This window comes from Netta rufina (genome assembly GCF_964035555.1).
Source record: "Netta rufina genome assembly, chromosome: 3".
In the NCBI taxonomy this organism is placed as follows: domain Eukaryota; kingdom Metazoa; phylum Chordata; class Aves; order Anseriformes; family Anatidae; genus Netta; species Netta rufina.
The window spans coordinates 3209827-3224613 of NC_140125.1; positions in this window are offsets into that span (position 1 = coordinate 3209827).

Genomic DNA, 14787 nt, shown 5'->3' on the forward strand with positions numbered 1-14787 from the left:
TGTCCCAGCTGTCTCCAGCCAGCGTGTGCGTGCTTGGGCAGAGACGCTCTGCGAAGGGAGCTGCTCCAGCTTTTCTATTTACGGGCTCTATTCATCCACCATTCGGTTTTGGCGGTGCCCTGCCATGAAGGTTGCCTGCTTCTCTGTCTTTGCAGCCAGGAAACCTCAGCCGGCTTTAGTAGACCATAGGAAATGGCAAAGCCTCAGGCTCTAGCTCTCCAAAATAAGGTGCAGCTAAATTAATATGGTGTGAGTGACTGGAGAAATGATGTCACATTAGCCTTATAGCAAGCAGCATCAGGGGATAAATGCATCTCTGTACTGGCTGTGTTCCTCTCTGCCCAGAATTGGCCAGATTGGAGGTAAATGCTTTAGTTTTCAGGCCTGGAGCCCACAGGTTGTTCCCTGCTGCCAGCATCCCCCTGCTGTTGCTGCATGGCACCACAGCGGCTCAGGGGCTGACCCCACAAGCGCAAAGGGGCACTGATGTACCTGTCTTGGCCTTGCTGAGAGCTGCAAATAATGCCTAGAAGACATGAAAGAGCTGGAATCTGAGCTCAAGTTGGCTCTTGACAGAGGTGATCAGCATGACCCTATCCAGGGTGCTCACTGAACCAGCACATAGCAGGTCCCAGAGCCCAGCCCTGGCCACAGCAGCAAGACAGGTAGCAGCATCAACACTGACAGCTGCTGAGTGGGAAGCAATTGCCCAGAGATGCTTGACCGTGTCCAGGATAGCTGATAAACAGCAAGGCTCAAGCTTTCCAAATACACAAGTAACAGTCATAATAACTAAGAATATCAGTAGCCTCAAAAGAGTGGTTCAAAAATTGTTTGTGTTTGGTCTTATTTACTTTCTGCTGGTGAAAGGTTTCACTAGTCAATCTTTAGAGTTGTTTTCTTTTTCCCCTGCAACCACAGAGAACCAAGCTCCCCCCCCCCTCCCCCCCCCAAGATAAATCCTCACACTAGCCATGGGCTTCAGGAAATGGCCCAAACATCTCCAGTGAGGAACTTAAGAAAAACATAAGATTTAGTGATTGCAAGCTCTCTTTGAGTTTAACCTGTTCTTAGTGCTTTCCTCCTTGCTATTTTTTCTCTCTATAAATAAAAGAATAAACTCCAATTCCCATAAAGAAGAAAAGCACCGTGGCTGTTGCATAATGGCATATGGACCAGATACTAAAGCCTCCGAACACTAATTTGGCCCTTGTATTTGTGTACAGCATGACTTGCTGCAATTTCCATCAGCAATTCAAGCTCATCTATTATCATGCTCGCATTTAATCTAGCGGGATTTAGACAAATTCCACTGTGCTATTTAAATATTAATTAAGATTTCTCAGCTAGTGCATTCTGCATACCCTCTCAAACAGCTTTCATCCCTCCAAATTTGGGAGACATTTTTTGAGCAGGTTCATGGTAAACAGGCAGTGGTGCCAGGCAGGCACAGGGCTAAGGCACAGCCTTGTTGCCTTTCTATCGCCCAGGCTCATCGAGAGCCAAACAGGGCTCTTGAAGATGAACTGAAGAGCCTGGCAAACCTAGCTGCCTGCCAGTTTCTCTTGATTTCAGGTTGTTAAATATACCTGTTGGCATGTGCTCTGCAAATCCACAGGATTCAAGGGGAATAACCATCCCCGCCTGCTCAATGCCAGCTTGTGCCCCCTCCCCGCTTCATCAGCTTAGTTTTTCTGTGCGCTTTATTCAGCAATTCATGACAAAATCAGAATATTTATGGCAATAAAGGCAAGGTTTGAGAATGCAGAAGGAATCAGATTGGAACTGAGCTGGAGAGGAGAGAAACTTGCCCTATCTCACCCCAAAGCAGCCAGCATTTCTCAGCAATGGAGACCAGTGCCACAAATCTAGGCCATTGCCCAGGTACACAAAAACTGTACTTTGCTCTGCTCAAACAAAAATAACTTATTAACAAGAAAGCGCAAGGGCCAAACCCTTCATGAAGCAGGCTTCAGGAAGGCAGAAATCAGAGGCAGACAGGACACCCCATGGGTGTTCATACCTGGGAGCCCCCCTGCAGCCCCACAGTGCCACATCTGGCCAGCCTGCTGGGGACATGGCAGTGTGGATGGGTCAGACAGGGCACCACAGGCCGACCCTGGCTCCTGAGATGTGTCCTGTGTACATTGGCCAGCACCCCAGAGCAACTCAGTGGCTGGATGTGTGCTGCATCCCCCCCACTGCAGTGCAGACCCCTCTGCAATAGCTGGCTGGGGTGGTCAGGGATGGACACAAGGAGTTTTGGGGACCCTCCCATGGCCCCGTGGCTGCTCCCAAGCCCCACGCACCCTGTGCTGGCAGCTGCCCCATCCCCAGGCGTGAGCGTTCGGAGGAGCACAAACAGCGGCATTGAGCAGGGCTCTGAAACGCAGCAGTGTCTGCCCAGCACCGAGGGGCTGCCAGCGCCCAGGCGCTCCTGGGACACCAGCCAGGGCAGGAATAAGTAACACCACTGTGATGCCCCAGACCGAGTAAATAAATACCTGCTCACTCCAGCTTGCCGCTCAAAATGCATCCAGCACCAGCCTGAGCTTTCCCAGATACAGGCCAAGGGATGCTCACATCACAGCCTCATTGCTTTCTGCAAATAGAGGTGATGCTGCACAGAAACAAAACCAGGTTTGGAGGACCCAGATGTTTTAGTGAAAAATCATCAGCTAAAAGTCCTGGGGAGCATCAGCAGAGCAGGGCAGGCAGCTCAATTCATCCCTCACCCTGTGCAGGACCCCAGGGGGAGGCACAGCATGTTGGAAGAAGTGGGATTCTCAGCATGGGTAGGAGCATGGCTGGCCTTCCACACCACCCACCCCCCTACTACCTCCCTTTCAAAACAACAAAAAAAAATAAATTAAAAAGTATTTTAAATTCTTTCATTTGCCAAAAATGGTTGCTTTCCTGAAAACAATTTTTCTTCCCACGAAGCACTTGAAAATGAAAACTTAAAAGAGGTGTGATAGTTCAAACAAGAGTTCTCTGGAAAACACAGCAGCCATAGCTACACTGGAAGAGACCCTCCCAAAGTACTGGGCCTTACCCAAGCTGGCCCAACATCACCAGTTGATAATATTCTGGACAGACAGAGCTTCCTAACGAGCAGCCCAGTTTTACCAAGTCCCTTGAGACAAGCCAACAGTCTCAAGATCTTGCGAGCTTCAGCCCTGCAGAACACCACAAGAAGGGAACGATGATGCTCTAAGTGCAGCCCCACATAGCTGAGATTAAAGATACAGAGGAAATCCTTTAAAAATATAAATAGGATTCCATCTAGTTGTCTTTCCCTGTTTTGCTTGCAAGGCAGAGTGGAGGAAGTTTGGGATTTAAAGCAGAACTAACAGGAGAGGGCAGCAAAGATTTATATATGTTACAAGCATGCAGGAAACAGAGAAGAACAAGCCCCAAGAGCCCCAACACCACAATTCCAAAACCAACACAGTGCAACAGGCTTAAAAATTCCTAACAATGACCAGGAAAAAGGGTCTGTCCTAGTACCAGACAACTGCATTTAGTGATTGAAAGTTGCCTGGGGCTTGCCAAAGCTGAACCTCCTGCCTTCTAGCAAAGATCAGGAGCCTGAGGTTTGATGAAGCAAAAACAGATTCAAATGGGGTTTTACAAATCCAAATCCCCTGCCTTTTGGCAAAGAAAATGATCCCGGTGTTTGCCAAAACTGGGGATGAGCCAGCTGGTGGTTGCCAAAGATGCAGCTCTTGCCTTTTGGCAAAGAAAATGAACCTGGGTTTCACTGAGGCTGAGGTAAAGACCTCTAGGTTTCACCAGAAGTTAACTGAAGCCTGGGTTTAACTGAAGATGAAACTCTTGCCTTTTGGCAAAGATTATGATCCTGGCCTTTGCTGAGTCCTGGGCCAAGCACCCCTTTGGCTTTGCCCAAGATGCTTTCTGGAAAAGAAAAAGATCCTGTGTTTTAATGAAACCAGGGCCAAGCCACCTGGGAATTACCATAACCAGGACCAAGCTGCCCAGGAATTGCCATTGATGCATCATCTACATTTTGGCAAAGAAACTGATATTGGGGTTTAACATAAGTCAAATTACAGAAACATGGGTTTTACCAAAGATAAATGTACTGCCTTCTGGGAAAAAAAAAAAAAAAAAAAAAAAAAAAAAAGACCAAACAGAGAAGCCCAGGTGTGGGCAGAGCCTCTTGGGCATTTGCTAAAGATGCATCCTGTAGCCAAGGAGAGGAGGTCCAGGTTTTACCATAGATTACTCTTTTGCCTTTCTTCAAAGAAAATGACACCACTGTGTTTCATCAAATTTAGGGCAGAGGCCAAAATTTTTGTTACATATCTTTCTTGTGCTTTTCAACAAAAAAAAATAGCACTGGGTTTTGTCAAAGCTGTGGCAGATGAGCATGGGGTTTGCCAAAGTTTTGCCATAGCTAAGACCAAGAGGCCTGCATTTTGCCCGAACTCATTCTTCTCCCATTCAACAAATAAAATGAGGCTGGGGTATGTCAAAGCCAGGGCTGTGACACATAGGGTTTGCAAAGTTTTGCTATAGACAAGGCCAAGAGGCTTCCATCTTGCCATGTATTATTTTTTTTCTGCTTTTCAGCAAAAAAAAACACACTGGTGTTGCCCAAAGCCAGGGCAGCAACACCCAGGGTTTGCAAAGTTTTGCTGTGCATGAGGACAAGAGGCCCACATCTTGCCGTAGATCTTTCTTTTTTTCGTCAAAGAAAAGGACGTCAGGGTTTGCCAAATCCAGGGCAAAGTCACCTAAGGTTTGCCAAAGCTTTGCAGTAATAGAGGCAAAGTGCCCTGCATTTTGATGTAGATCTTTCTTCTTCCGTTTAGAAAAGAAAAGGACAAGGTGGGTTGGCAAAGCCAGGACAGATGTACCCAGGGTTTGCCAAAGCACAGCTGTAGCTGAAGCCAAGAGGCCTGCATGTTGCTGTAGATTGTTCTTTTCATTTAAAAAAAAAAAAAAAAAAAAAAAAAAAGCACACTGGTGTTTGCCAAAGCCAGAGCAGAGTAGCACAGGGTTTGCGAAGTTTTGTCGTGGCCAAGGTCAAGAGGCCCGCGTCTTGCTGTAGATTGTTCTTCTTTTGTTCAAGAAGGAAAAGCACACTGGGGTTTGGCAAAGCCAGGGCAGAGATGCCCAGGGTTTTCCAAAGCTCTGCCATAGCTGAGGCCAAGAGGCCTGAATCTTGTGTAGATGGTTCTTTTTCTTTTCATCAAAGAAAAAAGGATGTCAGTGTTTGCCAAAGCCGCGGCAGAGACGCTCAGGGTTTGACAACACTTTGCAGTAGAGGCCAATTGGCACATGTTTTGCTGTAGCAAATGCCAAGAGCCTTGCATTTTGACATAGATATTTCTTCTTTTTAGCAAAGAAAAAGATGTTGGGGTTTGCTAAAGCCAGGGCAGAGGCACCCAGGTTTTGCCAAAGTTTTGCTGCAGCCAAAGCCAAGAGGCCTGCATCATGCTGCAGATAGTTCTTCTGTTTATCAAAGAAAATGACACTGGGGTTTGGCAAAGCCAGGGCAGAGTCACCCAGTGTTTGCCAAAGCTATTCCATAGTTTAGGCCAAGAGGCCTGAATCTTGCCATAGCCAAGGCCGAGAGGCCCGCATCTTCCCTAGATCATTCTTTTCCTGTTCAACTATGAAAATGAAGCCATTTTGGCCAAAGCCAGGGCAGATGTGCCCAGGGTTTGCCAAAACTCTGCTGTAGACAAGGCCAAGAGGCCCACGTTTTACCGCACATCTTTTTATCAAAGAAAAGCACACCAGGCTTTGGTAAAGCTGGGGTAGAGGCACCCAGGATTTGCCAAAGCTTTGCCGTTGCTGAGGCCAAGAGGCCCACATCTTGCCATAGCCAAGGGCCAAGAGGCCTACATCTTGCTGTAGATCATTCTTTTTGTCAAAGATAGGGACATAGCTATTTGCCAAATCTGGGGCAGAGTTGCCCAAGGTTTCCCAAAGCTTTGCCAAGTGGCCCGCGTTTTGCTGTAGCCAAGGCCAAGAGGCCCGCATTGTGACATAGATTGTTCTTCTTCTGTTTAGCAAGGAAAAGGAAAATGGGGTTTGCCAAAGGTGGGACAAAGGCACCCTGGGTTCACCAAGGCTCTGCCGTTTCCGAGGGCAAGGAGCCCACATTTTGACATAGCCAAAGCCAAGGGGCACGTGTTACCATGTAGATGGTTCTTCTTTTCACCAAAGAAAAGGCTGCCCAGGGGTTTGCCAAAGCCGGGGCACTCTACATGTGCCCCATGCAAGTGACAAGTCTCCACTGTCATCCCTTTTCTGAGACCAGCTGTGGTAGGATTCCAGGCAGTGATGTGCTAACCCTCATTTGTCGGGGGTACTCCTGCGGTGCATGTAGATCCCAGCCAGATTTGATTTAGAGCTGCACAAAGCACATGCAGCCCTCTGCTTTGCTCACCCTGCAGAGCACCCAGCAGGGAGCAGCACCCCACTGCCCAACCTCCCACAAGAGGACTAGCCCCTTCTGCAGCATTTATATGGGAATGCAGCAATCGGCCCAGATGCCTACCTGATGAGCCCCCATTTATCCATTAATTTAACTACTCAGCTGCTAATACAGAGACCTGCCTGCTCCCTATCTCTTAACCTTTCCCTCAGCATCCATAGGCTCTTCTGCTTCTCCTGCTACCTGGGGCCAATCCCTTGGCTGTGATTTTGGGGCAGAAGATAATTAGTTTGGGGGTACTGCCAGGATAAGGAATGAAAGCACATGTCCAGCATGCTGTCAGCACAATGGGAACAGCTCTTGCACAAGCTGAGCAGCCTCCTTCCTGCAGGAACCCATTCCCTGGACTGGGTGAGGAGGAGGAGGAGAGGACACGCTGGAGTTTGGGTAGCAGCGTTGTGAGTCCTGCTGCCAGCAGAGCTGGGAGGACGTGGCCGCACCAGGATGTTTCACTTATGAGCAATGTCTTACTAACTGCCAGGAACTGTTCTGATTCAGCTGAAATTGTTCAGGCTTTTTGATAACTCAAAATATTTGGGAGGGAGAGAGGGCTGCCTGGGTCCCAGCCAGTTCCTCTCCCTTTCCCCTGAGTGAGAGGAAGGTACTTCGATGTGTTTAGCAAAGCAAGCAATTTCTGAGTCATTGAACCCTGGCTTTGTTTTTTTTTTTTTTTTTTTTTTTTTCCCCAGTTTGGCTGGGGCTGAGTACATGCTGTCAGATGCCCTCAGTTCAAGCAGGGTTTTTTCTTCTTTTTTTTTGACACACAGTAACTCATGCTGCTTCCTGAGGTTCAAACCCTCTTCCTGCAAACATGTCTGTGGGGCTGGCTGGGAAGACGGCTGTTCTGGGGGACAGGATGGGACTCGTGTGGGGGGCACCCTGCATGGGCTGGGATTTTGCTGATAGAGGTGGGCAGGCATTACAAAGAAAGACACATTCGGTTCATTCTTGTGAGTTGAAGGGACGCTAACGTGCATTGAAACTGTCCATCTGAATTAGCAGTTCAGAATCAGGTCATGGAAATCTCTGCAGCATATTTATTTCCTTTTAATTCAGAACAAACTGAGTATGAAAAGAAAGAAACTTGATCTGCTGCTAAGGAAGATGTGGGAAGGACGAGGCGGATGTGTCTGACACTGGCAGAACTGGGGAAGCTCTAAGAAATACTTCTGCAAACAGTTTGCTCACTTAGAAATGTGTGTGTTGGCCAGCAGTAAGCGATGAGTGAAACTCAACTGTGCCTCTTGGATCTGTGCTGCAGTGCAAGCCAGGCTTGCACCTCAGCACTGTGCTGCAAGCGCAGAGCAGAGCTGCAGCCTGTGGCCAGGGGGAGGACGCAGCTCCTGGCCCCTTGCTGGGCATGAGGGGCATTGTGGACCTCAGCTGGGATGCTGAGCTGCTCAGATGCTGGGGTGCTGGGATGCTCCCTGGTGAAGCATTCTCCAGCAGGGTTCTGGAATAGTGAGGCACAAGGGGGAGATAATTGCAGAACATGCATTTAATAAGAGGTCTCAGTTGTCCCTGTGGCTCCTCATGAGCTCCTGCAAGTCTGGGATTAAGGATTTATTGCTTGAAATAAGAATTCCAGCACGTGACACTGACCTTGGCTGACTTGAGTGAGGAAATGCTCTCCTCATTTGCACTGGTTTTCATCCATCCCCATTGCACAGGGTCCAAAGCACAGGCACACATAGTTTGTGCACAGTGCATCACTTGTGCACAATGCATTGCTTGAGCACAACCGCATTGCTTGTGCGAAGCCCGCACATCCCCAGGCACAGTCTTTGCTGCCATTAGGGCTGCAGGCAAACCACAGTTATGTATTTCTGACACAATGTGCCCGATCTGCTGTTATTTTGTGTCACCAGATGGCACTGCTGCTGTCAGCTGAAAGAAATTCCCTGTGCCACAGTGCTGCTGGCACTCACTCAATGCTGGTAATTGCAATAGTTCGGACTACTGGGGTACAAGCTGGGGCCAACGTGCTGCAGCTCTGAGGAGTAAACCAGCCTCTTCAAATGCTGAAGACAGAGCATAGCTGAAAAATGTTGAAGCATATTTAGCTCACGTTGGATTTTCCCATGTTCTCATGCACATTTACCCTGCCAGTCCACCAGCAAGCCCTTGCCCCTTCACAAATCCGCAAAGTTAGGGGCAGGGGCGGTGGTGGGCAATGGGCACAGCAGCCCCTCACCATGCCACGTGGCCACAGACCAGCACCAATGGCAGGCCCAAACCCCATTTTCCACCGAAACGGCACTCACATCTCAGTGCCATTTCCTAAAGAGTTTGCGGGGCCATCTCCTTTGTGCAGGCCTGGCACCAGTGCAGGAAGATGCCAAAGGAGAAGGAGTGAGCCAGCATGCTGACACTTAGCCAGCTGAAATGTTCAGCGCTAATTAATAGCAGACCAACTGCAGGGAGACACAATTTTGTCCTATTTTTTTTTTTTTTTTTAGGGCCTAATAACTTCCAGCTGGAGATTTGTAAATGAACAGGCTCCTCACAAAACTCTGAAATGAATCACTTGACACCGGACCCCTTCGCTCAGCTGGGCTTTCAGCACTTGCTTCACAGCACATCTGTTGGATGCCTGCTGCAGAGGGAGCACATTGGGTATCACTGAGGTGCCAACGGACCCGACCCCACTGGCAGCTCCCACCCAACCCCACTGTGGTGGAGAAGGTGTTTGCACCATGCCGTACAGCTCGCCGGCCCCTCACCGAGCTATTGCAATTGCTGCAGCCTGAGTGTTCAGACTTCTGCCAACTGCGATGGCCCATGCGGCAGGGTGCTGACCCAGCAGGGTGTCCAAAGGGGCACTGCTGCTTCTCCCCTGTGTTTCTCATGTGAGCCGTGTGGGTGAGCCTGGCCAGCCCTGTCCCTGGACCCCCCCAGCCCTCTCCTTTCTGAAATGGCATTCAGGCGGGAGCACAGGGACCTGCCCTGTCAGCCCTCACCGCTCCCTGGCTTGCTTCATTGTTCCACTGAAGGCTCCTGGTCCTGGAATTTCCTTTAAAGGTGCAGAACAATATCAGGAAAATCAGGTTTTCTTTTTCTTTCTTTTTTTTTTTTTTTTTTTTTCCTAAAAAGCTAATGGAGGCCCACTCTGGTCCCTGGAATAAAATAACATCCTCTGCCAGCGGCTCCCTGCCCCTGCTCTGCGGCACAACACTGCCACTTGCTCTCTGCTCCCAGCACTGAGCACTGACCCGATCTCACCATGGCACCAGCAGCGCTGTGGGGCTTGCTCCATGGCACCCTGGCCATGCTGGGCAAGTTTTCAAGCCTTTTCCTCCTATTCCCCAATATTTGACATAAGGATGGACCCCAGCCAAGACAACTCTCGACTGCCAAACAGCGTGATCGGATGATCAGAGCCGAGCTGTCCCCACCACTAATGGTGATGCTCAGAGTTTTTGCTGCTTCTCCCATCACCTCCTGATCTCCAGCTGATTTGCAGCTGTTAAATTTTTGGTCACCTACATGACCAAGCATAACCCCTCAAAACCATTAGAGACTTTCAGCACCTGCTGTTGGCCCACATTTTAGTGTTTGTGGTTTAAATGACATGTTCCTGACTGCCACCCAGCTGTCCCTCTATCCCACACTTCTGCATGCCAGCGGTTTTGCTTGGCACCTCCAAGTAAAGGTGCTCAGCACCTCTGGCATCACCAGCAGTGGCTTTGCCTCCCCTCTGCAGCCTGAGGAGAAAACTAGTCTGGAGGCTGATGTCTCTGAAAGGACAGGGGCTGCAAGGGCTCTGCAAAACACTCCCAGCAGCACTACCTTGCTCCGCTTGAGCTAAAGTAAATATATATAAAGGGATGTCATAAATGCTGATGAGGATGCAAAGGAATGAGGATTTGTAGATATGGCAGGAAAGCTGTAATATAATGATGTTTTGAAGAACAAAAAAAGTCCAGAGTGATTTTCATGCTATTTAATACACCCACCCTTCGCTGAAACCAGAGATAATCTATGATAAAGATAAGTTTTCATAGCTTTTAACTATGACCCCTGGGGAATATCCATGAAAAATATACAATATGTGAAATTTGAAAACCTAATGAACTGCATTTTGGCTTGATGGCTTTGCAGTTGGAAGGAAGAGCACTGACATTTCAGAAAGAGCATCACTGCAACAGCCACAGCCACTGCCACTGGGGTGGGAGAAGGAAAACCAGAGAGCAGCCCAGGTTTGGTGCTCCGAGCAAACCTGGCCATGCAGCCAGCAGAACACCCAAGTGACTCTACCCCGAGCCCCTCCAAAATAAAAATTGCAATTTGTAAATGGGGAACATTGGGAGCAATGTCCCCTGGCAAAGGGGGCAGGCTGGGCTCCGAGGCAGGGACGTCTGCCAGAGTAAAGCCTTCTCTTCTGTGCTCAAGATAAACCTCCGACATGTGTCCACAGGCTGATTTCCGGAGATAACCCAGGAAAAAAAAAAAAAAAAGACATTATTTTCTTGCTGCAGAGAGTCAGGCCCTTCCAGCAGCAAGCTCAGCACGATGCTATCAGCGCCTCCCCAGCCCTCCGCCCACCACAAACAAAGGCAGGATGTGCCATCTGTCATCCCACAGCCCTGGGCTGGGGGACCCTCCTGGGTACTCCCCGCTCCTCACCACCCCGAGAGCAGTTCCGATAGCATCTCCCGGCCCCACAATCTGCCAGGGAGTTGCCAGCCCAGGGAGAGGCTCCTTGCGCTCGGAGGATGAAAGCGCCCTTTGATGCTGCCCAAACAATTCATCGAGGGCTGGGCTGGCTTCCCCACAAGTGTGTCCTGGTGGCAGTGGAACTCCAAGGGACATCCTAGCGCTGGGCGCTGCTGGCTCCTGCTCCCTTCCCTCCCCTTGCCCTTGTTTTCGGAGCCAGCCTGCAGCCAGACAGGGCTGCTGCATCCATGAACCCTGAGCTGAGGCTGCCAGCCAGTACTGGCAGGTGGTGCAGGTGGATGTAAAAACAAGTTATATACCATTATATATATTATATTTAATAGGTGTGTGAAGTGGCACAGTGCTGGTGCAGCAGCTGCAGGGGCAATAGCTCAGCTTTTGTTTCTGCTGTGCCCAAGCCAAGGTCACCAGCATATTACTGAGTGCTTTGCTTTGCAGTCTGTGCCCCGCTGCTGGTCACGGGAGTGGGTGCGTGTTTGCCCCAAAACAGTGAAAAATGCAAAACATTGGCTTTGGTCTGAATTGCAAAGGAGGGGGCAGGATAGAGGCCCAGCCAGAGGCACCGTGCACGGAGCGGAGCAGGAGCCACAGCCTTGCACACACAGCTCTCGCTGCTGGTAAAGTTCATTGCACCGCCCAAAGGTGTGGTGCTCTCTGCTGATCCTTGTTTTCAGAAACAAAGGATATGTGCACTCTGCCAGGAAATCCTAAACCCTGGAGAAATGGTTTACATCTCCATGAACTCTATTGTCACTTTTATGTTAAATGCATTTTTTTTTTTTACAAAGGTGATTTGTAGAAATAGCTGTGTGCCGTAGGAGAATGGAATAATGAGTGATAACGTCCTATCCTCTGGCAACAGAGCTTGGCAGAGGTTTTCAATGAGCATTTTTGGAGTGTGACAACCAAACAGCTTTCAGTACAGAGCCTGATGCAAACTTAATTTTTTCATTGCTTTTACTTCGTTAGAGGGAAGAGTGGGCAAAATAAAATAAATTAAAATCAAGGAAATGCATCACTGCAAGATTTCCCTAATAAACCACTCTGGTTTTCCCATTTCTGACAGCATCTGGTTCAGAAGTGCCAAAGCTGGAACCTCAGTCCTTGCTGTTTGCTTTTCTCCCTGAAAATGAGGCAATGGGAGACATCCAAATGCTGTACAGTGCTGCACGTGCCGAGCACCACTCCTGGTGGCTGCTTCCCCTTTCTGAGGTGGGAGGCAGCACTTGGCCACAGAGGATCCAGGTTCCGGGAGCAGCAAAATCCACATTCCTGCTTCTGCCACCCCAAAAGCCAACTCTAAATCCCAAAGGCCTTGGTAGGAGTTTAAAGAGAGAGAGTAATAAAGACGTACCTGGCTTTATGGAGTGCTCCTATCCAGGATTAACAACGTGCTTTTCGTTTAGCAAATTGCAAGGGGGAGCTTTCAGGGGAAAATGTGAAAATGATACTGCTTGCAATGCCAGGTTTCGAGTGCCTCAGCGGGGATGGGGCCTTCCCCCTGCCTTCAAAGGGAAGCAGATGGAGCTCCCAGCACAGCCGCCTTGAGACTGGGGAAAAAATGGGAGTTTTCTGCTGCTGCCCATTGCTTCATGCTCTGAGCCTCTCAACACGGCCATGCACACTCCTACATCTTTGAGCGGTCACCAGTGGAGGGCTTTAGGAGCCTCCACCTCTGAGCAGTCAGGAGGCTAGAGCTTATGTCTGAATGTCATAGTTTTCCGCTGGCTTTCTGCCAGCTCTTTTGGAAAACAATAATTGAATAAAACACAGATTTGCCCGGGGGAAAGGGTGGGATATGCAGTGCAATGGCTGCTCCCACAAGAAACTGGAAGCAGCAAAAAACAACCTCCCTATAATATGATTTAATATATTTTAAATCTCTTTTCCTTCTGTGCTTGACTATTCTGCTCCAGTAGTAATGACATTACCCGATTTTGTGATGTATTTATTTTTTATAATTGAAATTGTGGCTCTGTGCACGGATTGGTTTGCAAGAACACGGTTGGTGATGGCTCGTGCCTCCACAGGCATCATGTTAGAGCAATTCAGACAAAATCCTGTCTGGCCCACGCTGTAGCAAAACTATGTGCAGAAACCTGCCTTTGTGCTCCTTTGGGCACACTGGGCAGCCTTGGCCATCCCTCTCCCAAGGGATACTGCCCCACATTCCTGCTAACTTGTGAATTATTGTTATTATATTAATATAACTTTATGATACATGTGCAATATGGTGATCATTATATTATTATTACTTATGAAGCCAGCTGTTGCAGGCAGGGACAAAGCGACTCCCAGCCAAACCTCAGCAGCACCTCCCACCCATATTTACCCTTCAGCGAGTTTCCTCCTTCCCTGCAGCCCCACATGCCCCTGGCTCAGGGCGAGCTGTCCTTAGCTACTGCTTTGTCAGGGCAAGCCACCTGTGATGCCTCTTCCCTAGAACCAGCCCCGCCAAAGCCCCGTAGCCGTCTGCTCCACTCCAGCCCAGCTTCATCTGTCCCGTCTAGAGCCACACGGCTCAGTATGTTAAGGTTTTTGACTTCTGCCTAAATGAAACCAGAAAGAAATGTGTTTAAAGGCTTCAAAGTAAAGGAGCTTGGGTTTTATGCTCAAGCTAGAAAGGCTAAGAATTGAGAAAATGTGTGTTTGGCAATGTCACATATATTAATTCAGATCTTATTGCAGGGATTAGCCTATTTTTAGCAAAGAAAGCAGCTACTGGATGCTGACAAAGCAGCTGCAGTTTGCTGTTGGGATGCAGAGCCCTGGAGCTCGCAGCCCGCGGGCCAGAAGCCGCCTGCTGAGCTGCAGCAGGGCGCTGCACCCCCAGGGGGATTTGGGCAATGCAGGGCGCAGGCTGGACATGGGCAGAGGCTCCCCCAAGGCCCAGGCACCCAACAAGCACCCCTGGCTGCCCGTTAGCCACAGGAGAGTGGTCCAGAAACAAAACCAAGGGGCCTGGGGTTAAATGAGAAGCAAATGAATCTGCTGCTGGCAGGCCAGCTCCAGGCCCTGCTAGACAACATGAGTGCCATCTGGATGGCTCTGCTTCTGCAGAAGGAAAAGGCTCTGCATGCTCCACTCTCACCTCTGTGCTACAGTGAGAAGAGACGGAAGCATTGCTTCTAGTCTGTGGGGGAGCCCTGCATTCCCCCCAGGCTCGCAGTGCTGGGTGCTGCTGCAGACACCCTCCTGCTGCCAGCTGCCAACAGTTCCTGGCCTCAGCTCAAGCACCGTGCCGAGGGCTCTGCCGCGGAGGCAGAGGCACATGGAGAGTGGCAGTGAGGAGAGGGACCATAAGCCCAACCCAGGCGTACTTATGTGCTAAACAGGGATGTCCCTACATGCTGAAGGGATGACCCTACATGCTAAAAGGGATGCTCAACCCTAGGGCACCCAGAACCCTTCCACCTCCAGCCATTACCCAGCGGCTGGAAATGAAGCTGGAAAGAAAATCTGATTAGAAACCAGTCATAGGCTGGTAATAATGAGGTAATCAGCCACAGGGGCTGTTAACTGAAGGAAATGATACATGCCTTATCATGAGGAGCGTCTGCATTAACAGTGAGGCATGGAAATTGGCCTAATTTGAGGCAAGCACGTCAGCCGTGTGGATGTTCCTGCTGGGTGCAGCC